The sequence below is a fragment of the Anser anser genome (genome assembly GCF_964211835.1).
Source record: "Anser anser genome assembly, contig: HAP1_SCAFFOLD_430, whole genome shotgun sequence".
NCBI classification, from domain to species: domain Eukaryota; kingdom Metazoa; phylum Chordata; class Aves; order Anseriformes; family Anatidae; genus Anser; species Anser anser.
Window position 1 is genome coordinate 1 of NW_028153698.1, and position 26324 is coordinate 26324.

General features: G+C 37.5%; 1 long non-coding RNA gene across 1 annotated transcript; it reads right to left on the minus strand.

Moving 5' to 3' along the window:
- Nucleotides 1-35: 35 nt before the first annotated feature.
- LOC310891614 lies at nt 36-25671 on the minus strand. Its single transcript, XR_014577652.1, has 3 exons — nt 19195-25671; nt 15975-16088; nt 36-13632 (listed from the first exon to the last, which is right to left on the minus strand). It is a non-coding gene; the product is annotated as an uncharacterized lncRNA (long non-coding RNA).
- Between the last annotated feature and the right edge of the window lie 653 nt (nt 25672-26324).

A 26324-nucleotide genomic window follows, 5' to 3' on the forward strand; every position in this document is an offset into this window, starting at 1 on the left:
CCAAGCAAACATTCAGCAGAACGAAACTGCTCACATTCCTTATAGCTGCCTAAAACTTGTGAGATTTTTACTGATGGTAGGCATTACTGCAGAACATCCTATTATGGGTGTGATTTGTATGCATTGCCATGACTGGGTTCCCTTTGTGTCAGCTATCATTCATCACAGTGGGAAAATAAACACACAAAGATTTCTTTGAAAAGAATGGAGGAGTGATAACATGAGCTAGTGACATTGCATATAATGTTTTGTTCTTTTCACAGTGGTTTTGCAGCCAATTTTGTAAATCAGTATCATATATGGTGGGATGGTTACTTTTCTTTTAAGAGCCAGGTCTTTAACTCACAGGAGCAACTTCCACAACAACTCCATCCTGAAATGGCTCCTATTCCAACTCTGTGATACATTTTTGTTTGAACCTTGATCTAATGTTAGCTTTGCACTTACAGGAAAAAAATAAATTAAAAAAAAGGCCCAAAAAGGACATAAATGTTTTCTATTACTTCAATAGAACTAAAACTAGGGGGGTTCTTTGTTTTACTTTTTAATCAGCAGTTTGTATATTGGAATTTCTGAATACAGATGAACATCAAGAGAAATGAATAGGACAAAGGAGAAAAAGGAAATTAAAAAACAAGTGAGTCCAAACCCGAGGCTGAAAGAATACTGAAGTAGAGATGGCATCCAGATATAGTAAAAACTAAATAAGCAGAAAAATCCAAGGGAAGACAAACAGCAGAACTGGAAAGTAACTGTTTGCATTTATTTATTTATTTTGACATATAATACCCAATCTGCACCAAAACATCAGATTATATTAAATGCATGCTTTTAGAAATTTAAAACCACAGAAATTACAGGTGAATTGTGTGCAAAGAGGAGTAAGCCATTTATACAGATATTAATAACCCAAGCTTCCATGCTTCAGGTAGGCACTGGCATAAAAGCTAAAAGCATCGTGCAATGTGAACAGTACGTTTATAGCCACGTAACTTTTGTTTTGCAGTACCTCTGCTCCCCCCATACCCACACACTGGGTTAACACACAGCCACTTTCAGCAACTTAGAAAGCTACATCTCATTAAAAAAATCATTAAATTTCCTTTAACTTCAGTGGAAGCAGTATTTCTTAAAAAATATTTGTATTTAATTCTGAGATTATTACTATCATTCAACCATAAATTTGTTATCCTAAGCCATTTCCTTCACTGAGAATGAGTTTACTGCAGGAACAATTGACTGCAGTGCCAAAGCTGGTAATATTCGAATAGACCAGATGGACGTGGCACTCTCACCTTTTAAATTTCTCATATTCTAGAGGAAGGCAGCACCAGAACTAAACCTACCCATGAAAAAGGACAATCTTTTTGACTTTTTGGTAAGGCGAGATGGATTTGAATCACCCACATCACTCCAAGTTTACCAAAGCAACTGCCTTTGATTTTCTTTTCAAGATTTTCCTTGTGGCTTTTACATTAAAATATGAATGTACCTACAGGAGGGGAAAAAAAAAGAAAAAAAGAAGAAAGAGCTAAGGAGAGAACACTGCACATTGCAACACTGCACAAGCTTTCTGAGTCTCAGAAACAGCTTTCTAATAGCAAACAAAAAACTGTTCTTCAATATTGATTCTTCATGTTATTGAACTGGATTTGTTAGCAAAATATTAACTTCAGTAGCACTTGATATCTGTTAGGAACAGTAACTGAAGCATGCATCTAGAACTAAACACATTGCAGGAGTCTGGAGTTCACTGATGTAAAAAAAAAAAAAAAAGAGAGAAAAAAAAAAAGACATTTTAAGTGAAATTTAAAATGAAGAAATGAGGAAAGCTGAGGAAAAAAATCAAGCTGCTTTGGTGTTAATACTTTGAATTCCCATTTCCTTGAAAATCATGTTAACCTGCAGCGTACAGCTCGAGCTGCTTTCTGGTTGGAACTCTTACAGAAAGCATCGGCAACAAGAAAGAGATTACAATGACTCTTATTGCAAATAAGGACCGGAGTAGTTCTGTAAACCTGATCGATTTTTTCTTTGTTGCATTGATTACATTTGAAAAATCTTTTCTGTAAATACCCATCTTATTTAGCTGGAGGAAAACTACAGCACAAGAGCTGTAATATATGGTTAGGATTAATCATGTAGCCTGGGGAGACTACTGGGAACTATCAGGCCATTTGGGTACACTGGAAAGTACTAGTGTTCACAAAAGTTTTTCAACACATTCGCAAACCAAAGTTGAAGCTGTCAGATTTGCTCTCAGCCATGCAGCTGCAGGAAGCAACAAATGATAACGAACCTGACTATTTGATAAAATATCATTCAGTTTGACACACAGATATTTTTCAAAGTGGTACAATTAACTAGCAGTCATGTAACCTGTACTGCATGAAATTATGGTTCCTTGTTCCTTCCTGGTTTTGTATCTGGACTGTTTGTATCTGGAGTGAGTGTCACCGCCCTTTTCTGTCGGTGCCCCCTTGCATGTGCTTGCAGCCTTTCTCCCATATTTCACAGCAGCTGTCGGTGGTGTACCAACGAGGCAAAGGGTGCATTTGCAGAAGGACAAGGCACCGAGTTGCCCCCAAGCATTTCCCACTCTGCCGTTACTACCAGCCCTGTGGGCACCGAGTGTGCCTCACCAGCTCAAAGCCCACTGCTGCTGGCAGGCAGCAAGCCAGGGGCAGGCGCCCTCCCTGCACACCCCATTGGGCAAAGTAATTTCTTGCAAGATTTACAAACTCTTGCATACAGCTTACTCACAGCCACTTTCATTTGGGAACATGATCTCAACCTCCTTGTGTTTCTCTCCTTAAATAAGGAACAACAACAACCAACTATTTACAACCTTGCTAAGCTGAAAGGGAAAGCCAAAAAGTACAACTAGGAAGCACGATCTCGCAATCTACCATGGAAGTAGAAAATAAATAGGATCACTGTAGGAAAAAAAAAAATCAAATGGAATGCATAAAAGTATTATTTGCTCAAAATATAAACCAAACAGCTTAGAAGGACCTCACATTGTTATTATAGATACATATAAATATTTGGCATTCCGTTTGGGGTAGCTATTTATTGAGAAATTCACTTCTCTTTCCTTGTAGATGCACTCAGTCCTAGTGTGCCATTTGAAAATCTGGCATGCAGGCCTGCCTTTCTTTTCACATTCCCTTCCCACCAGCATCTCTTCTTCATAAATGAAAGGTTTTCACGCGAAATACAAATTTGTGCCTGTCACGTGCAAGGTCATTTAGAAAGAGCTTGAGCATAGATTGAAGGTCTTTTTTATCCCTTGCTTCTTCTCTTACTTTCCTCTCTTATCATTCTGACATTTTACTACAACAGAGTGTTCACAGACATTTGGCAGTCAAACATGCACTGGAAAAACAAGAACGCCTTGTAATTTTTAACCTTTCTTCAAAATTGTAATAGCCAATTTTGCAAAGAACATTTCCATCAGGGCTTATTTGATAAATATGCTCTTGAACACAAATATGCAACAAGCCACAGCTAATAATGCTGTCATGTTTACTCATTCACAAATCAATATTGAAACAAGCAGTACTAACTCCTTTGCTGCAGCCCGAGATTCCTCTGATTGAATTCAGCAATAACGCTTCCACGGACTGCAGGGATGTGGGTTAAGTCTCTGCGTGCACTGCTGGCAGGCTCCATCCCTGCATTTTCCCATTTCTTCTCTCTGCAGTAGATGGAGGCTGTTTCCTGTCAATGCCAGAAGTCTAAGGGAGATGCACCAGTTACACTAAAACAGCGCGTATCATAAAATACCCATATTTGTTCACCATTTTATCACTTGACGAGCACAGACATAACTGAAAAGATACATGTGTATCAAGAAAGACCCAATACAAATCCAGTAGGTGTCTAAAGCAGCTTTCTCCTCATGGAAAAAACAATGCAGCAACCTCTAAATCTGTGTCTATTTAGAGCGTGAAAACTTTTAATAGTATGAACATTGCCTGAGTTTTAAACAGTCCAATGTTGCTTTTATTCTCTCCTGTTTTGTCTGGTGTACAACCAAAAAGTACACTTAAGCAACTCTACTAGCAAACAGCTGGACTAGCTACATAGTTCAATGACACAGAGATTATACTTTAAATACTTTTTATATTTATCTAAAGACAAGGAACCTAATCTGTTACAGTGACGACACATGGAAGACGATCAAAATAATAATTTAAAATGATTAAAGAAAAGGAAGATAGTAAAATAGGCAAAAGTAGAGTAAGCACCATTTACTTAACCACACACCATATAAAAGACATGACAATGAGTGTGCTGAACCTTCCCCTGGTTTGCAGAAATCTTAGGTAACAGATTGAAGAAACAGGAAAACTTCAAAAAAAAAAATTCAGGATATGTGTCTGTGTGAGTAATGTTGCTGTATTCTTCATGGGTGTAAGTGAAAAGAATGAAAGGAAACTGATGGTGAAGGAGATGGTAACCAAGTTGTATTCAAAAGAGTAAGAGGACAAATGTAATGCTCAATCATTTTAATAAGAGTCTTTGTGGTTCTGAGATTGCTAGCAGGCCATTTTTTTCTTACAGGATTAAATTATATTGGTTTCAGGCCGCATTAATTATTAAGCTCAGGTCATCCAATTAAGGAGGGAAAAACACAATGTCACACAGACAGGCAGTTGTAAATCTTCAGTTACTCATCCCAGGTATGAATCATCCATTGACAACACACAATTCCAAGGTCAAACAGATTCATACAAAGCACTATGCTGAACAGCTTTCAATGAATTGCAAATTGATTAAAAATAAAGAAATCACTATTGTCTTATATTTTTTCCAGCTGAAAAGGGTGAAAACAATCCAATTTATTATAAATGAGAAAGGTCATTATGAAGATATTTAGAGTGGCATTGCACATAAAACTTCCACTTTTATTAGTATCAATAGAAGTCTTAGTGTCTTAACAGGAGCCTGATGGTAGCTGTGATGCTCCCCATGCACTGGCAGCCAAAGAACTGCAGCATCTCTTCTCCCTCACCTCCCAAAATGCTTCTGAGGGTGACAAAGTAAAGTTGTTCCCTTCTCCTCTCCTTCCTTATACTCTGCCTTAAAACCCGACCGATGGGTAGTAATTTTTGCAAGGAACCTCCCAGTTCAGTAGAAACTGGAATGAAACCAATCACCCATTGCACATGGCAATTGCACTGCTATCAGAGAGTAATGATTTTCAGTCACTACTGACTTGGCTTGAATCTGAACTACCGGCCCAAAGGTCAAAAGCTTTCTAACCAATTATCAATCTCCTGGTCCATCCAGCCCCCTCTATTATCTTGATTTCCTTTGCAAGATTAATGTTGTTGCCATAGTTTAATCAAATAAGCCTCTAGATCTGACATTTACTTCCATCCTACAGATGCTTCTTCACAGAGATGAGGCAAGAAAACCATAATAAAATAACTGCTATAAATATCGCTTACAATTAAATATTGACTGTAAAGATTTATTTAGGAATTAAAACAAAGAACTTTGTCACTATGTTGAGTACAGTCAGTGGTCTCTTAAACATCTGAACCACTTACATCTGAATTTTCAGAAAGGAATGCATGTGGTTTCAAAGATCCAGAGCCCCAAATGGCACATAACGAGTGTTGTCCTAACGTGCAGACATTCAATACTTCCAAAAAATCACTGGCATATGTGTACAGGATCCATAGCTGGCCTTCTGTGTATCATAGTCTGGATTCCAGGCTGTCTGCCCTTCATCTCTCTCCCCGTAAAGATGACACCTAATAGAAGGGTAAGGATGATCGGACTTATCTAGCTGGTTCTGGACCAGTTGCAATGCTAGCCAGCAGTTTCTTGCTATCTCCAGATCCAGAATATCATGGTTTACTTGGATGGTTTTTGCTGTTCCTCACCCCCCTTCATATCACATGCATGCCTAATGACAAATGAGTTAATTTAAGCATTCTACTCAAGTGAAAAAAAAAAAAAAGAGAAAAAAGAATTTCAAGATGACTTCTAAATATATCTAGCTTATTTCTCAAAATAAATCATCATGGTCTCAAAATATTGTTCAGTATTTTAGTTTTGGAATAGCTCACAGAACACTTGTACTGAATGCATTTTTCAGGAACAACAGGGAACTGATGAAGAATTTACTATACATAAATTCCTCTGTGAAATGATGCCATATGTCTACGTGGTTAATGGCTGTAAGAACATAATTTGTCTAAGTGGAAAAACAAATGGGTATTTCCCTAGTCTCTCACTATTCCCTCTGTATACACCTACTCATACGCACTCATAAGTGCACATACACATTTATTTTTTTCTACAAAAGAACAGATTTTTATTAAATGTTTCTTTCTAATTTAGCACACTTATCATTGTTATTTTCTTTTCTTGACTTTTAGTAATTATAATTGATATATTTGATTTATATATATACATATATATATATAATGCCTGAAACAAAAAAAAGGAAAGTTGTCTCTGCTTTCCCTCTAACAGTATTTCCACTGAGCACATGGGCTAAATAAAGATTGAATAGCATTAAATAAATGTAATATACTGGAGCCATCTGTTCTCATTCAGTATTAGACATTACTGCACTTTTGACAGTCCTATATTTGTAATATAACGCATTCCAGCTGAATTCGTAAGATAGCCATTATCTAACACAAATACTTTCCACCCCAAAAATTATTTTTTCACTAAGAGTAGCAAATGCCATTTTGAAAACAAGATGACAATGCAATTCTGTATCTTCCTCAGAACTATTCGGCAGAAATTGGAACAACTAAGCAAACAGCCAGGGCCGGCTTCAGCTGGGTGGTCGAAGCTGCGATACCACTTCTGGTCATGCAGAGGAACAAGCTCTCACAACAGAAGTTAAATACCACCTATTCAATGGCAACTCTGTGTTGTATTTTATGAACTCCCTGGGATCTGAGATAATTTTTATCATCACAGTGAAGTCTGAAAGAACCAAAATTGCTATCTTACTTCTGAGAACATTTGGGAAACATGAGTAGGGTTTTTACAGTGCATTACATTTCACTTTCATATCTTGCTAGCAATGGGATTTCTCTGACATCAGTAGCCCAGGGGTTTCCCCCAGCAAAGCACCTGAATCCTTCCAGGAGGTCCAAGGCAGATGAACAGCCTGACCACTTACAGGGCTCTGAGTTGCCCACACCGCTGATAACTAACCCAGCTGTGGAATACGCTGCAGAGCTGGAGCCATGAGTAGGAGGGGTACCAAAGAACAACCCAGAACTGTGAAGAACATCTTTTTCACAAAACCTTTGGGTGTTTATCATAGCTACAGTAAGTCAATCTTGCTATGGTGCTAACAGACACTTGAGATGAGATACGTGGCTAGTAAGTTAAATAATGCAAGTACAATCCCTTGCCCTGAATCAGATATCAACTGTTGAGTACGGCTATAAACACTCGATACGTCCAGTGATGGAATGAGGTGGAGTGTACCATACAATGTTCACACAGTGCTTATCAGTGAAAAACCATCGCTCATTGATTTCCTAACATTTTCGACCTGTGCTAAAAAAAAAAAGTTCAAATAAATAAAAAAAATCTAACAGCATTATGATTCCTATGTAATGACTTTGTGCAACTGTAGATAACAACAGATGCTTTCATTTGTTTATAACATTATGTATTAATTTACTTTTCAAACTTCACAACTTCCTTTCTCAATAACACACACATACATAAAATAATTTGGTATTATTGGGACACAAACCCACTAAAAAGTTAATTTTATAATTAAAAAAAAATATTCAGTTATCAGAAATATCTTGCAACTAGGTTAAAATTTCTGTCACCTCTGGGGTGAGAACTGTTCTAGCACTTCTATGTAAAGCTAGTGACAGTGTTAATAGTGCTTTACTCTGCAATTATACGCACAGTTTCTTTGGCTACAACTGATCCTGGGGGTGCTAGGCCTCATTTTTGTTTTGTATGCCTTTTCCCAATAGGCAGTCCAGCTTAAATTTTTTATGTGGTTGCTGTGGGCAAGTAGAATTTCATACACAGTAGCAGAGTAGAAACCAGTGGGTGACTTTCTGGTGTTATTATCTGGATATTGATTGCGGTGGCTGTTAGTAATAATACTGTCCTGTTGCTTCTGGTTGAAAGATGATTAGTACATGATTGTAACAATTTCTGGACTACATGTGATTTTTCAAAACGATGCTCTAGTTAAAGCTCAAATTTTGCAATAAACGAGCTATAGATTCTCAAAGAAGTCAGCTTACTGCTTGGTTGGAGTAGCTCAGAAACAACAGTTTTTTTAACATCATAAAAGTTAAATATGAAGAAACCACTGTGCTCACCAAGCAGAGCAGGAAGCCAACTGCAGACATAATAAGTAGCTAGCGATTGTGATTTTTGAGTTTTAAAAGAACAACTTTGCTGCTAAGGAATTATGAAATCATAAATATAAAAAAGGGTATCTCAAATTAACAAGAAATATTGGCAGTTCAATAGTCTTAAAATTACATCATTTAAAAGCAAAAAAAAAAAGTGTCACTGACTTTCAGAGTTTGAAATCCCACATTCACAAACAAATTCACTTTATTGAGCATCGGTGATTCACAACGTCAATGAGATTCAGCTCTTATATGGTTGTGGTACTGGTTGCTCTAACAGATAAGTTTTGTAGTAATTTAAGTAAAAATGTTATGATCTCCAAATAAAAGCTAAGTCCAAGATATCCATGCAATACACATTTTAATATTAAAAATCACTAGTATACAGTAACATTTACAAGTATGAGAAGACTTTTTTTGAAAAGGCTGTGCACAGAAGTCTTGTGGTGAAGCCTAGATGTTTGAAGAAGCTAGTGGACATAAGGAAGGAACCAAAATTATGCAGACTCAGTAGCTAAACGTGGTCTCACAAATGAAGGCTTTTAACATAAAGGACAGGAATGGCAACTACAGGAAGGACATTAGTTTACTAATTAACAACACATTTCCACACTCAACTCTCAACAGACTGTAGATGAATATGTACACATGAAGGAAAAAAAAAAAAAGAAGAGAAAACCAATTTTTTTTCTTATTAGAAAATGGTAACATCACTAGAAAGTGCTTATTCACCTCAAGATATCTGTATTGAAAACCAATAAATCTCTTAGGATTAATTTTATTTAAAAACTGAAAACAAAAAAAAACAACAAAGATCCCACAGGATTTGTACAACTATACTGTGGAGACAGAAAAAAAAAAAAAAATTGCCATCTGTACAATTAAAAAACAGGTTCACTGTATTGTTTGCAATATGAGTTGACAATATGAAGAAAAACTATCAAACCCTCCAAAAACATCCAGCACCTAAACAGACCAACAGGAATCAGGCAAAAAAAAATACACTCCAAAATACGTTAACTTTTTTTCAAATTAATTTCTTTTCTTCTATTCTAGAGTTTATTAAATATAACATCCCTTAAATAACCACCTGTGAAGATAAAAATCCTATGCAGCTATTCCTACAAGATGACTGGATTTGGAAGCCACTGAGCAATGGAATGAAATAGAATAGCCCAGATATACTCTGGAGGACCTCAAAAAGTGGCAGCAGAAGTCCATACAACTGTGATGCCAAAAGCCACAACTCCACAGATGTAGCAAAGAGGGAATAGCTACAGTCCTAAACACAACACAAGATTCCTTTTACCTGCCTTCCTCCTCCAACTATATTTAAAACAGAGTGGCAATAAAGGGCTTTCTACTCATCTTCTGTGTAAGGTGAAATTCATTGTTGATGACTATTTTGCACTGAAAAATATTAACTAAGATAATGGAATTTCAAGGGTTGTGGTTTTTTTTTTTTTTTTCCAGTTAAAAAACATATCCAAGTTTTCCATAAGGCACAAAAGTTATGACATTTTTCACTCTTCTCCTTCTTGAAAATGAAGTGGAATTTAAGTGTTCTAATTACAGGCTATTATTATTTATACTGACATAGACATAACTAAGCAGCCAGAAACTCAGTTCAATGATACAAAAGCTCTGTTTAGAATTTTATTGAATATTATTATTAACCTGAACTATAAAAGATCTTATTACTTGCCTGTAAATTTACCATTTTAATCCATAAAGTTAATAGAGCTTTATCTATCATCTGTATTCCTATACTTTATACCTTTTCACATCAAACTCCTAACATGTAAAACCACGTAAATTTTACAAAAGGTAGGAACAATTATCTATATTAATTCCTACCTATAAAACAATTTTCCCAGACAGTGAGATTATAAAATACAGTAAAAAGACATAATAGCACATCACTTTGTTATTGTCAACTCAAGGGCGCACCTGGAGATTCAGATGGCTGGGAAAAAGTCCACAGCTGCAGTAAATGCTGTGTCCTATTACAATTTCATGACAAGCATAGTAGTAGTTTTACATATGAATATACCCACTGCAGAGCATGAAAACTTTATGATTCGCTTAACTACCAAACATTGGAGGAACACACTATGCATAGGGGAAAAAAAGAGAGAGCCTGGAGCAGAGGTAATGTTCTTGTTTCTCATTGGAGTAAGAACCACAGTTCTTTTATGTCTGTAGCAAGTCACTGAGATGAGAATAATTTAGCTTAATCCAGCTGGAATAGAAGAACGAACAAACAAACAAAGCAAATCACGCTCATCTCTGTATTTTCCTAGTTCACTGAAGCAAGCATCACTGCCTGTAATAGCACAGTCTGAGGCTAGGAAGTCAAACTGAAGTGTTTAATGAGACACTAGGCAAGTCTTGCAGTTCTATTAAAAATGTAGCTACCAACCCAAGTTTCCTCTCAGCTCTGAGCAATGCACCCATTAGTAATGTTCACAGCATCCTTGATAGGGGGAGGGGGTGATGGGCCTTTAATGTTTTATCTTCTGCAGAATGGATCTGAGACAGAACAAAGAACTGGAGAACAAGTGTATCTCTGATTGCCCTGTCTTCTCCCAGCTCCACAACGCTATATTTTTTTCTGCCAAACCAAACCCCCCACCCAGACTGAGAGCAACAGCGCTGCCCCTCTGCCACTCAGACTGGTAACCAACTCCATTGTTCCCTGATGATGGAGAACACACCATGATCCAGGAACTGGTGCATTTTGGCCAAGTCTGGGCAGGCAATTGTTAATTATCTGGGAACACAATTAAGGTTTCTAGCTGCTACTCCCAGTTTGGAGCTAAATGTGACCTTCACTTTCACGTTAGAAGGATGTATAGGAGGCATGCACGATGCTTACACGAGTTATAGGTAACCACATGACTGGCCAGCAGGGCACTAGCAGCTGCTCATCTTTGGTGACTGGGAATCCTAAGGCACCTTCCCTCTGCCCCTTGATGCATCCAGGTGATTTCAAAGACATCAGCTTGTATTGCTTACTAACAGCTTTTGTTGCAGAGTGAGTACAAGCTCTGTTTTTCTTTGGTTAGCTACTTACCAGTCTAGTAATCTTGTTCCTATAGGCAAATTTTGTTGTAATCTAACCAGAGAACACACACACACAACTTTAACATGCGAACACAAAAAGGGAAAACCTACTCATTTTATTAACATGTGATTCACTACAAACCTTAGCATCAGAGATTCAAAGACAGGATAAAATCATTGGTATGACCGAGGTTTGGTCCTGTGTAACCATGCTGACATAGTCATGTCATCCTGTAGCAGTTGCCCATCAAGGCAGCTTATTTTACAAAGCATCCTGTTAAACCAAGTAGAAGTTTTACAAATCTGTTAAATGGAAATTTCATCCACTCCACAACAAGAAAGGTTAGTGCGTTGGATTTCAAACTGAACACAGTAATTTTGTCTCCATATTGTTATTGTATCATCATTTCCTATTAAGAGTGATCCTATTAGGAGAGATGAGTGAAGACAGGCGTTGTTATCTATGATACATGTCATATTAAGTGAGCTTTGGGAATAAAAAACTATCTTTACTTTATTAGCACTTGAACAAAAGTCTACTCAAAACTCACAAAACTGGAAGTGTTCAAGGCCAGGCTGGATGGAGCTTTGAGCAACCTGGCCTGGTGGGATGTGTCCCTGCCCATGGCAGGGGAGTTGGAATGAGATGGTCTTTAAGGTGTCTTCCAACCCAAACCATTCTGTAATTCTGTGAAATCACCTGGATCTTTTTGTATTGTGTCACTTGTAGACAGGATCTTAGAAGTGCATTACAGCATTTCTATATCAAACACAGATTTTTTCTTGGAATTTTATAAAGTTCACATTCAAGAAGAATGTTTCACTGTTTCCACTGTTTCATCTGCTAGAAGATGAATTTACATTAGCAAGGATTTAATTTGGCCACAACCATAAATATATTCCATTTAACTTTTGTATTTTTAAAAAAATTTCTTCTCTTATTTTAGTTCAGCACCAGAACGCCAATTAAAACCTGACTCTGCTTGAAGCCTCTGCCACTGACCTGAAGGGAAGCGATACACCAGAATAGATGGTGAGAGCCACAGCTGATGCAAGAGGATGGTGCTGCCACCACACCTGGGACACACCTGGCCAGAAGCATTCAGGCACTACAGGAGGGCTCTCGGTAACCAGCCTAGCAGTTCCTGGTGCAATTCCTATGGCTGGACACAAGCAAAAGGAAAGAGCAAAGACTACCTGCACCCAGCTCTCCTGGGCTAACACTCACCTCAGCTAGTTTGGATGGTGACAAGGGCACTGTAAATTAATGAAAACTGAAACATTAACATTGTCTTCTTCAGCACACTGGTAGGGCATTTCTGGAGAGCACTCATTTTATTCATATTGCATTAAGATGGCAGTAGAGAAAACTCAGTTAAAAGCATACTTATTACAAAATAACCTATTTGACAGACATTTCCTCTAATACAAATGAAGCTAGTAATTCAGAACGCCCTATTGACATTTCAACTTCAGAATCCTCTGTTCATGCACAACATACAGCTCAGCTACACATTAGATTAAGGTCTACTATCTGTAAGAGGTTTAATTGTCACGTCTTAGTATTTACATCTTACCATCGGAATTGGCTTTGGCCCATATATCTAAGATGACATGCAACAGACCCTAAAAAGAACAATTTCCCTAGGACTGCCTTGATACTTTCAGACAGACACTATCCACAAAAGCAATGTGTTACAGGAATAAAAACATGAATGCACACAGGAGAAGAATGGCTGAACAAGGAACTTTTGAAATGCTTTTATCCACAGCATAGATAAATACATAAAAAATAACAGGAAAAGGGAGGAAAAAAAGGTGTGTAAAGGGGCTGCAAATACAATTTCTTGGAAAACTGCCAAATCTTTGTACCAGGTGCACTGCCAGGTGGGACATTATGTTGCATGACAGAGAAAACTGTCAGCCTAATGCCTAACACCATTGTTTTTGCACCACACGAAGTGTAATTTTGGAAGGGTTAGTAGGTAAGTTAGCAGTAATTAATCCTTGTGCCAGGAAAAGCTTTAGCTGGAAGCTTTGTTAGTGACTGCTGAAAACCCTTTCTTAGAATCTGTAAAAAAAAAAAAAAACAGCAGCTACCTAATTCCTGGAGGACTGACGAAGATGGATAATGGACGTGTTTTTCTTTCACATACTCTTGGCAAACATCATGTAATTTTGGGAGCAGCTGCAACAAGTGCATGAAAAAAAGGGGTTTGAAACATATTTAAGTAATAACCTTGCAATTTTACACATACTTGATATGAAAGTGATCGATATAACAAGGCTGAATTCACTGAACTTCTATTCTAGTTGTGTTTTTATCTTTGAGTATAGGAAACATTGAAAGTACAAAATTGCCATTTTAAACACAGCTTTGGACTAAAGTTCTTCATAGTAGTAAGAAATCTTCCCATATTACAAGCTTTTCATACAGAAGATATATCAAAGAACACTTAATATCCTAATATTAAATTGAAACATTGTGTTGTTCTGTAGCTAATGTTCAGATTTTTGTCTTCAAGTGTTTTAGACCAAAAACTACACAAAGAACCTTTTTTCTTGTTATAAAGGTGCTTCATTTTTGATATTGAGTAGACAAGCTATGACCTAACTTCATTAGCCTTGCAAGTATTATGAAAGAAATTAAAGTGATTATATGCTGTTGTATTACTTTGCTGAAACTTTGGTGTTTGTTATTCCTAAGGCACAGATCACCTGCCTCTTTTTGTTTTTATTTTACTTGTGGTTTTGTTACAAGTTTAAGGAAAACACAAATTATACAGAAAACCTATTGTAATCAATCAAATTATACAGAAAACCTATTATAATCAATTGTGTGACTTTCCTTATTTAAAAGAAAAAGTAGCAAGGAACCAAAGTTGAAGGTAAAAATCTGTTAACGTGATTCCTTGATCACCTGGATAAACTTTCTACTTACTGAAGGAGCTATATTGCTTCCAAAAAAAAGATTAAAAAAAGATAGCACTGTCTTCATTTGCATTCATTTCTACAATGCCTCATTTTCACAAAGAAAATATGTTACCTAATTATTAATGGAAGAGCATTATATAATAACGTAAATTAAACCATAAGTAGGATTTTAGATGCACTTGTCCAAGGAACCATCACTTGACATTAAGACGTAAGTTAAAGAAAAGAAAGGAAAAATGCAGCAGCAGACATCGTGGTATCTCGCATTGGTATTCTGAAGGAAAGCATTTCTGACATGATACTACAGCAACTATCATAGTTACAGGCCAAGGGAGTAAATTAAAAACAGTATGATAGCTGTCTGCACATTTTTACAAGCCAAGCAACATGATACTTGAGATTGGGTCTGTTTTGGCAACATGTTTTTACAAGCCTGATACTACCCAAGGAGGCAGTGCAAATCACATCCGTGGCTTAGTTTCTGAAGGTTTACAATTGCCTGTGAAGTTTAGCCATAGCATAAGTTTTTACAGAGAGGTTTAAAGGTTAGTTTCATGATAGCTCCTCAGTGACCTCCCATTTATTCTCTCCTAATGGCTGGCTTCCTTAAAATTATATTAACTGTCTTTCCTTATGTAAAACAAGGAAATATGGCTACCATATTTCATATTTCACATGCCATGTGTCTTGACATGAAGAATGCTAATACAGTGAAATAAATAACTTCTTAAGCAAGTAGACCTGGATAGGAATAGTGTAAATACAATGCAACTAAAATGCAGGTACATTAGAGACACTCTAATTTAAAAGTACATTTTTGGGGTTTTTGTTTTTTTGTTTTCAGTTTAATTCCAGTCCGTTTTGTTATAGACTTTCAAACATTATCAGCTGAATTCCAGTAAGAGAATAACTTTTTTTTTTATATTTTGGTAATCAGAAAAGATATAAACAATTATGCAAATAGCATAACTATGAAATCAGTACACAGTTAACGTGTCATTAGTGTATATTGGCAATAAGTCCTGACAGATATTTCTCTGTTACTCATAATTAAGAAATGTTGTCTCTGTGATCAGCTCCATAGAAAGTAAATTATGATCCAAATGCTTCTTTTTATACTCCCAGTATTTTAGTTTTCTCAGGAAAGCTAACAAGGAATACAGTGAAAAAAGTATGTATTCGATACATGGACATTCCACTTCTAAAGATCAGATGACAGTAAAAGTGGAAGAGGAAGCCTCTCACCATTCTTAAGTCTCAGATCAGTCTCACCTGTGCTTTAAATCTGTATGAAACTTCTAGGGTTCTCCTGTGACTAAGGACAACTCTTTGCTGTGCATTAAACAGGAATAACTTCCTGCTGTCATACAAAATAGAAACTGTGACCTGAAAATTATAGTGGTATGTTTCATAGCAAAGTGAAGAAAGTGAGAACGTAAATCATTTTAATATAAACAACCAAATGATCTACAAAAAAGACACAGAGTAGAGAGTTAAAATAAAATTTGTTTTCTCATGAAAGAAAATTATCTCTTTAGACAGAAAACATTTGTTTACTTTATGATCCTAGTATAAGGCAACGTGTGAGACAATTACCTGCCACTGTTCCTCAGGGATGCACTGAGAAATCTCTTATGAACGCAGACAGAGAAAACATTTTGTTTCTCTCTCGACAGTCTGTCACAGAATCCTACTGGTATACAAGGAATACTGGAGGAGCATAAAAAGAAAACTAACACACACATACCTAATACAGATACAGTTTAGAGACAGACACATATAAAGGAGTGAGAACACTTTAACAATCTGGACTAAATTTGAATTACTATCCTTGAGATTAATCAAACATAAAAGAACTCCGATAAGAAAAGAATTCTACAAATTTCTTCTACACTTGTGCCACCTACTGGCTATTGCTGAAAGCCAGAAATATGCGCATTCAGTTTGCTGGCAGAATTCCAGTGGCAATCTTTTTTTTTTTTCTTTTTTTCATAATTCCTGATAAATTCAAAACTGAGATGTAATAATATGGTTGGGTGTCCCCAGAAAGTCCCCAAAAACTGCAAAATCCAAAATGGCAGCTGCTGATAGCTGCTCCTCTGCTTCAAGACTTGCAAGAAGGTCTCTTGAACAACTTCTCTATTCCACTCAGGTCACACTTCTTGAGAAGAGTTTTACTGAAACTGGTGAACTGAAGAATCAAGCTTGTACTGGGTAAACAGTAAGAATGCCAGCAGTAGTGAGATTTCATTTAAGAGGCCAAGTGTCTCTTTCTGCGGTGAAAAATACATGAAAGGAAGTTCATCATCAAGTCCCCCATCTAGAGAAATGCCCTACAGTTAAAGGAGTGCCTGGATGTGGTTTTTTTTTCTTTGTTTGTTTTTTGAAATGTTACAAAAAGCTTACTGTGATCAAAGCCCATTGTCAAAAAAAAAAAAAAACTTTAATTTGAAAAAAAAAGATTTTAAAATTATTAAACTAATTTTGGGGTTTATCAGAGGGATCTAGAAGAGTGCAGACAAACAAGTGTGCTGTGTCACATACCGAGGCAGAGGACACGTGGCTGTGCGCATTCTCAGTCACTTTATTCAGCCCTGAAATCTGCACCAGCAGCCTACACAGAACTCTATTAACTGCTTTTTTAATAATAATAATAAAAAAATCTTTCTTCACAGAATTCTTCCTTTCACAAGATTAAGCAAATAATTGCAATACCCAGAAGGAATCACAAAGCATATGTAGTTAAATGGACAAAGATAAGCACTGTAAATGATCACCTGATCTGTCTCCAGATTCAAAAGAACACAGCAGAATTAAATCCAAGCTAACTGTATTTGCCTGCCATTGAGATCTTTAAGTAAGTTTAGCAAATTTAGTAGGATCCACTTCTCTGGTTAACACTGGAAGATCTACCTGACCTGGCCCTGGCCAAACAGGCTTCTTGTGGAAGAAGATAAGGTCCTGATAGCGTGCATATGGATCTGACTGGGACAGTCAGCATGGGTTGCCCCTTGCCTCGGGAAAATGCAGACACATTCATGGGATTTCCTTCACTCAAGGAAAGCACATGGGTGAAGTCATGAGTAGTGCAGAAGGATGAGGGAATCCAGTGTGCGCCTCAAGGAGATTTAACCTTGGGGGAAAAAGAACCTGTGATTTGAGTTGTACGTTACAGGACCTTGCAAACAAGGGAGGATGTCTCACTGGAAACAGGGCAAGTGCCATAGTGACCCAGTCTGAGCTGGTTTTGGCACCCAATAACTCAATAATACAACACACCACTTCTGTCTTGAGCCACCAGCATAACAGACTGAGGCTCAGCTGACCTAATTTTTCTGAAAGGATATACCATACCATACGATGCTATGCTCAGCAATAAAATACTTCATCCAGTTACAGCCAAAAACATTTTACAGTTCATAACCATCAAGAGGAGAGACTTTTAGGAGTGGGTCTCTCGGGGGGGAGGGGGGGGGGGGGGGGGGGCAGGTCCAAGAGAGAGCAACACTAACACTATGTGAGACAGAAATCAGAAACAAATTCTTCTATGCAAAACCATGGAAGTAGAAGAGGCAGGAATGCTGAGGACTCCATATGTATTATTGCCAGTAACAATGACAAACATGTATGTAATCCAAATGACACAGAATTTCAGGTCCAGCAAATACAGAGAAGCATTCCAGTACACTTAAATGTAAAACTCCGTGCTCTTTTGCCGTAGTCTTTAAGATACTGTTCTAATGTCACAGAAGTGGAAGTACTAGAGAGATTACGATAATAAGGTAGCTCAATGTATGTTTATACTACCATTACAGGAATTCTTTCTCCTTAGAAATTAATTTATCCCAAAACAAAATGTGGAAAAAAAAATCTGACTTTTTTTTTTTAAAGTCTGGAAAATAGCAGGGTACTATAATGTTTTCAGGAAGCAAAGGAAATGTTTTTGAGGTTCTTTTGTGCATTTGAATGACATTTTTATAAAATTAGCTCCTTGTTAAACTGAAGTACATCTGTTACCAAAACATGGGGCTGTATATGAGCTGTACAGTGCTTTAAATAAAGACATAATCTTAAGTATTTTTAGTGTTCATTTAAAATAAATACTGCATCAATTACATTTAGTAACCCAAAGTTATGATGATGAGAAAAGAATCATTTAACATAAAAATTCATTGTTTTTCTATCACTGAACCCTAAAATAAGGAATGATCCATGGCTGGATTCTTCAAGGGTGGACAGCTGTATAACATATACCAGCCAGAGGCTTGCAGAGTGCAGCTTATATTTCATGCCTTAGTACACTTTCCTGGTAGTGTACAATATTAGAGAGTAATATTGTCTTGGAATATTTCTGCTTTCCTAAACTGTACTTGACACTTCAAATTAAGATTGAAAAATCGGACAGAGCGGAAAATGATAACATCTCAAAATTTGTTAAGAACACCAAGCTTTTATCTTTTTATTCTGTAAGATCTTACTGCTCACATGTTCACCCAAGTGCTGGTACTACTTTAATGCCATTCTCCTGTGCTTATTCAGTTCTGCTGTTGAGTACTTATCAGCAATTCTTTATGTAAATTGTTTAGGAGCATCCTTCAGGGTGGGATTTCCATGTTAGTGAGACAGTTCACTTTCCAGTTACCATTATATATTCATAAAGGAAAAATAATTACTTGCAAGAGAAGTACTTTACCTAGCAAAGAAATTTAGTTTAAAGTCTCTGAAGCTCAAGGAACTCCCATTCTATCATGGCCTAAGGTCTTAATAATCTCTCTATAGCTTGAGAGTTAAACATCTACAGAACTAATTTACTTACATGATCTCCATACAATAATTGCAGAGTCAGGACATGTGAGCATGGAGTACTTCAGTATAACTCTAAATAACCATTTAGAATGTAGAAACAAAATATTAATGCATAATGCAAATTTGCAAATTAAATCTATAATTATTTGCTTATTTTTTTTCCTCATGCAATCACATGCCTGATTGGATTTCAAGTTCTTATCTTCTCTGCATGCATATTTGCAAATATCTCTAAAAGTAACAAACAATATGCAGCAGCAACAGAATTTTAAATTTTATTTAATACAATCACATTTCACTAAAGTTTTATTCATTCCACTGGATATGGAGCTGAACTAAGCATTAAGAAACTACATCTGAAAGTCTCATTAACTTAAGAACATAAAACAGAATTATTATTTTTAGCATCCCTGTAAATATTAAATATTTTTTTCTCTTTTTTTTGCTTTCAGGTAGAAACTCTTCCATTATAACAAGAGCAAAGTATACCTGTTCTTACTTTGGACCTCTGACCACATCAGACCTCTGCATTTAATCAGCAGTTAGGATGGTGAGCATAGGGATAGGAAACCTATTAGAAATAAAGTTTGGCTTTAGTGGCTGTCACAGGAGAGCCATCAGTTTGCACATGGTACCTGGGACTTTGTCTCATTGTCTGAGTCAGCCTGCTTGTATAAACATCTCATTTTTGCTTTGCTGATGTTGTAACTGGCAGTAGCAAAATCAGAGTGTTCATGTAGTTCACAGCAGTACTTATGTTATTTGACCACATTAACTAGCTTTGCTCATAGCAAGGCCCCTAGATGAGAAGTAGGTTGAATCTCCTATTGCTTGGCTGTACCAATGCTCAATAGCAGTGTTGCAACTAGGGCAGCTGGTGGTACCTTGCACAACTTGGTTCTCACTGCCTTTCCAACCTGACTACCATCCAAACTAGCTAGGAAAAGCCTAAACCACACTAATGCAATGACATAAGCTGTCACAGGGTCCGCGTTTGACTCAAATACATAGCAGATACACAGCAGCTAATGCACCTGAGGCTGAAGGCCTAACAACTTCTAAAGATATTGTCCCCTTCCAACATGCAGGCAGGAAATGTAGAATAGTTGCAGTGAGGAGGGTCCTACAAAGGTTGAGTCCAACTGGCAGACTACTTAGGGGCTGACCCGAAGTTAAAGCGTATTAAGAATGCTATCCCAATGCTCCCTGAACACTGATACACACGGGGCATCAACTGCCTCACCAGGAAGCCTGTTCCAGTGTTTGACGACCCTCATGGAAAGACATTTTTCCTATGTCTAGCCTGACCCTCCCCTGGCACAGCTTTGTGCCGTTCCCATCCTACCGTTGGTGACCAGGAGCAGAGACTGGCACCTCCCTCTGTGCTTCCCCTCCTCAGGGAGTTGCAGAGAGCCATGGGGTCACCTCTCAGCCTCCTCTTCTCCAGAGGAGTCAACCCAAGTGTCCTCAGCCTCTCCTCACAGGACATTCCAGCCCTTTTACCAGCTTTGTTGCCCTCCTCTAGACACTTTCAAGGTCCTTAACATCCTTTTTTACATAGTGGCTTCCCAGTCACTCCTCTACCAGGCTGTACCTGTGTCTGGCATTACTCTGTCCCAGGTGCAGAATCCATCATTTGTTCTTGTTAAATGTCATGCTGTTGCTGATTGCCCAATGTTCCAGACTATCTAAATACCTCTGCAACGCCTCTTGTCAGGGTCCAGAGCACCTCCCACTTTCATATAATTAGCATATTTACTGAGCATGCATTCAACCTTTGCATCCAGATCATTGATAAAAGCATTGAACGGAACTGGCCCCAACACTGAGCCCTTGGGAATGCCACAAATAAACTGGTCACCAGCCAGATGAACCACATTCACTACCACTCTTTGAGCCCTACCACTCACAGACAGGTCATCACCCAGTGTAATGTGTACATGTTCATCTCACAATTGGACAACTTGTCCAGAGGGATACTGTGAGTATCCTGACTGAGGGACAATGACATATGGAAACAGAGAAACAAATAAGAAACTTCAGTGCAGACAGACTAGAAAATCTTGCCTGTTATCATGTTCTTTTCTGAAGGAAAGGACTGAATTCTAATCATAGCTTAAGATCACAACCTTATTTTCACAGGACTTGCAGTGTTGAAATATTCTGCCTTGAATATCTACCTTCTGTGTAGCACAGCTTTAGTGAATTATGACAAGGACACCATCTGTGGTCAAAGGATACCGTTAGGCCATAAAACATCAGAAGACAGTCTGTACCTACCTTTAAAATCAAGCACAACACAAGAATATGCACACATTTTCACACATTTGCCAGGTATTTGCCAATGCTTGCCAGCAGGCATAGTTAGACTACATTTCCAAGTAAACTCAATATATATATTTAAAATGGAGAGTATACTTACAACAATAAAATTAGTTTTGTAGAACAAATTGCATACAGTCATATGAGGCCAAAGCACTTACCTTCACAAGTGTTAAAAAAAAAAAAAAAGTTCTAAGAAAGGTGGTAAGCTCAGTAAACATTTATGAAAAACCTAATTTAAACACTTTTTCCTGTAACAGATAGTATTATGAAATGTTTCTCCTCTCAGCATTTCCTTTTGTCCAAACAGATATTAAAATGCAGGATGCAACTCCACATTTCCACATAAGAGACTTTGCCAGAAAGGGTAAGCTATGCCAAATGATGTAAAGGTTTAGAAAAAAACAAATAAACACACACTTGAGAAAACTTGGGAAGTGATTGTGAACAATAAATCTTTAGACGTAGTTGTCTGTTGTCCGTTTTAGATGTTGTGAAGAATAGTATCCTTTTCTGGTTGTTCATAATCTAACGCACAGTCAAATTTTGTTTTGAAAGGGCGTGCATGCTCTTCAAGTACTACCATATTTTTGCAGTGTGTCAGGAGGGACCCTCAGGCTGGGCAGAGATTGCTCTGAGAGCAGGTGAAGCTGCTCAGCTGGGGAGCTTTCTGGAGTGCAAGGCAAGGTAGGCAGAAACAGCAACACAGCACAGAAGGAACTTGAAGAAGTGGTGCAGGCTGGGAGACTCCTGAGAAGATGCAGGGAGCAGATGTACAGCCAAGTTTTCAGAGGTGGCAGACAAAGTGATTCTCCTAAGGATCTAGAGCTGGATGTGTGAAGTTTGCTGCATCTGAGGATGTCACTTGAAATCACTGGGTGAGCAAGGCCATGGGGAAAAAAAACTGCTCTACAAGGGCAGAATGAGCAGGAAAGGAACTGAGGCCAGTTCTTTCATTTCCAGCTGTCACAAGTGGAATTTTAATTTGTTTGAAAAGCTACATCTTGCTCTAGTTGGTATTTTATTAAGCCTCAGTTAGAAGCCCTTTGTTATTCCCAGTGCATTTATTTTAACTAAAAGGTGCAGGCAGACATACTCCTAGATTCTGACTGACTTGAGCCTTGTCACCAATATATATGTAGAATAGCAATTAACATTTGATAAAAGTCATGGGCATGGAAAAGTGAACTTTTCATTCGTCTCCCACAACCAGCATCGCACAAGCCAACTCCATGGATACTGCTATGAATGCAGGCCTTGCAAGGGCTTTTACCAAGGATCTTTACCAATATTAAAACTGACTTTTAAAGGTGCCATAGAATTGCTTATAAACAGGAATATATAAAGCAGTATTATACATGTGTATTTCAAAAGACAGGTATTTTGAAAAGGAGGATAGTTTTCAATGTTTTAATACAATCACAGTCCTAAGAAAAAAAGAAAATACACGAAGTAGAAAGCTAATCACTTTCAAGTACAAAACACATTTCAACCAATAATTATATGAAAAGGATAGCAACAGTCGAACACAAATACCACATTAAGGTACAGATATCACAGTAAGGAATTTCCAAAACAGGAATGTTGTAGGGCCTGTGTGTTCAGAGACAATATTTTCAAAAGAGTGGAAGAGTGAAGACTCTTCTCACATGGTCTTTACAGTTCTTCAGTATAGAGCATGTTTAAAAACTTTTGTCCTCAACCAGAAACATCAGAAGAATGCTCTTTTTTAATGAAACCTAAGATCTTTTTGCTCTTTTATTTCAGGAGCCAGGGTTTCAGAAAAAGTTTACAGTATATAGCAAAACTTACAATTAAAATCATCAGATGTGATGACCTTTGCAATACCAAAGTCCCAAAGAAGCTGCTTTTAAGAATAAAAGTGTGAAAAAACCTTCTTTGTGCCACACTTTAAAATTTTCAACAGCGTGACAATTTTGATGAAGTGTAAGTCACAAAAAAAAATGTTGATTTCCATTGTTAGGTAAATAGGTCCTCTTTACTAAAATGAAGTCTGGATTCAACAGGCTACCACCAACAGTGCAAAAGAAAATTTTTAAAAAAGTTTTAATTTGAAGAATAATCATGAGAAAAAGAAGTGACAGTCACTTAATTCTTTGAATCCCCTTTCAGAGTACTTATAACTCAAGTGTTAAGACTAGCTAAAACTGCACAGACGAGACACAGAAGGAGCTGGTTCAAGCAAAAAGTCCTGAAGACTGCAACTATGAAGACTCTCTTCAAATTCCTAATTAAGATTCTAACAATGATTTGAGTACATTTTCACTTTGCTACCAGTGGTAAAACATATGAAGTTCATTTCATAAAGAAGAGACAACAATGGTCCTAAATACAAAGGTTTGAGCTGTGAAGATAACCCCAGATAATCTGTTTCACTACCATATTCCCTGTCAGCAAGTAAATCAGAAACAAGTGCTTAATAAGAACCTGAGCTTTTAAATCTCACTGTCCATCCAGATCTCCTTTAACATGGATGTGGGGATGTGGACACCCAGAAACATCGAAAGGCATCTTTCAGCTCCCTGTCCAGGAGATGCAAATGCCGTTCCTCCGTTACCAGATCAGCCCCTCAAGGGCTCCAAGATGGAGGAGCAGGTGACCCTAACTACCAGCACCAAAAGCCTGCCGGGTGCTGAGGACATGCTGTTCCACCACACTGCTGCAGGCAGCCATCGTGTCAAGGCATGGCAGCACAGGAAGGGCAAGCATGACACCAAGAACGGGGCAGGTCCCAGTAAGTTCTCAAGTAACCTTTCCAGAGGTAGTATTAATGGTACTTTTCTGTCTTACTTTGGATTACAAGTATTATTATTGCAAATAGACTAATAAGTGGGTTTTGTATTTAGATTAAGATAAGTAGACTAATACTAAATTCATAGCTTTATGTGTCTATATGTGTATCTATGGTGTATTTCTTTTGTGCATAAAATTATTTGAACGTAAATGAGGCACTCAATGTTTTGGTTGTTCTGTGAGCTTTTAAGCAAGTCAAAAACACCAACTCCATTACTGCACTTCCAAGGACCAAAGTAGAACTGTGAAATACCTTTTACCTCTCATGTTTTGATGCCTAATCTTCCTACTCTTCTGCCTACACAGACTGTCAATAGCCAACTTGCTTCAATGTTTTATTTGCTAATATAGTCTGTAGCTCCTAACATCAGGCACTAACACTAGTTGAGCTCAATCTCCATATTGACTGATTTTAACATTCCTATTTCCTTCCCACTATCACCCGTCACCAGTATTACCAAATTTTTAAGTTTTTGCAAAAGTTTTCAAAAAAAAGTTTTCAAAAAAATAAAAATAAAGGCGATAAACACTACATGTGTGGAAGGGGGTGGAAGAGGGCAATTGTCACTCCTCTTGGGGGTTTCCTGGCTGGTGGATCATTGCTGAGGTTAATGCTGAACTAGGCAAATTATTAGCTTCAGTTCTAATGGAAATCACACTGCTAAATACTGTTATCTCTCATGGGATGGTAGTTCTAAGAATGAACTTTGTAAGAAGTTTTGCATGTCATGGTTGCGCTGCTTTGTGAACTCTATCTCACTGATTTTCTACCAACTACAAGTGCACAAAATACTCTAAATTAGTAGTATATTGTATTGTCACTCAAATTCTTCAGCTACCATATAACTCCTGTTTTTATTTATTGGTAAATTATATCACAGACTGAATAAAACACAGGCACAAGAAACAACAGTAAAATATGTAACAGTGCAAATTAGAATAAAACATCAAGAAAACATCTGAGACCCCACGAGAATCATCTAGGGAAAAAACTGTGCCCTTCTTTCAATAGTTAGATTAATTTAAAAATGAACCAAGGCTGCACCTTCTGAGGAAGAATGGCTGCAGAGCTGAATGAGAACACGTGGGAGAGTAGAAGTCATGAGGAACAAGGGGAAAAGATGTTACCTAAAAGCATCAAATCAAGCACAGCCTAGGCAAGTGGCAACTGACAATCGTTACCCGAGAGGATTAGCTGGGTGTTGTGTGAAAGAGTTCGTCACTCTCGTTTTAGTTTTCAGTCATTTCTGCCTGTATGACAGTGCTATTTATCATATACCAGAAAGGCCGGGTACTGCCTTGATATAGAAAGAGCTCTTCCATCTGGATTATACTGGTGACACTGTTTTGTGATACAGTGAAGGAGTTCAAGTCTTTCCTAAGAATGTCACATTATCTAGCAGGATCTGAATGATGTAAAAGTCACAGAGGCTGGTCTTGAATATTTCTTCAGAAATTCTGCAGTTCTGGGTGATGGTTCAAGAAAATAATAGGGATAATCTGTTACAACTTTCTAGATACTCAGTTTTTCCTCTGCTTATTGACAATGTACTATAAAGCTGCTGAATGGCTAAATGTGTAGCTATTTCTTAAACATTTTATTTGAATTTATCAAAATTAAGAAGCAGGCAAGCAAAGTCAACCGATATATTCTTTTTCCATGCAAAATTAGAATTCCAGAAATATCTGGAACATTTAGTGGTATTGCTGGTCTCCTCTAACATTAATAGATTTCCTGTTATTTCTGAGGAATTCATGAGAGCTGACAAGGATAATGACTTACAGAGGAAGTTCATCACATTCACGCCTGTGAACAAGAAGCAATCTGTCTCCCAAGCACTCACAGAAACCACTACCTGTGGCTGTTTCCTTCCTGGACAGGCAGATGTCCTACCCCACCTCACCTCACCACCACCTCATCTGCACTCACATTCAGCAGCTGAGCAGAACAGCGAGGTCTCACTTCATATGAAGACACTTGCTATTATGACCACTTAATATAAA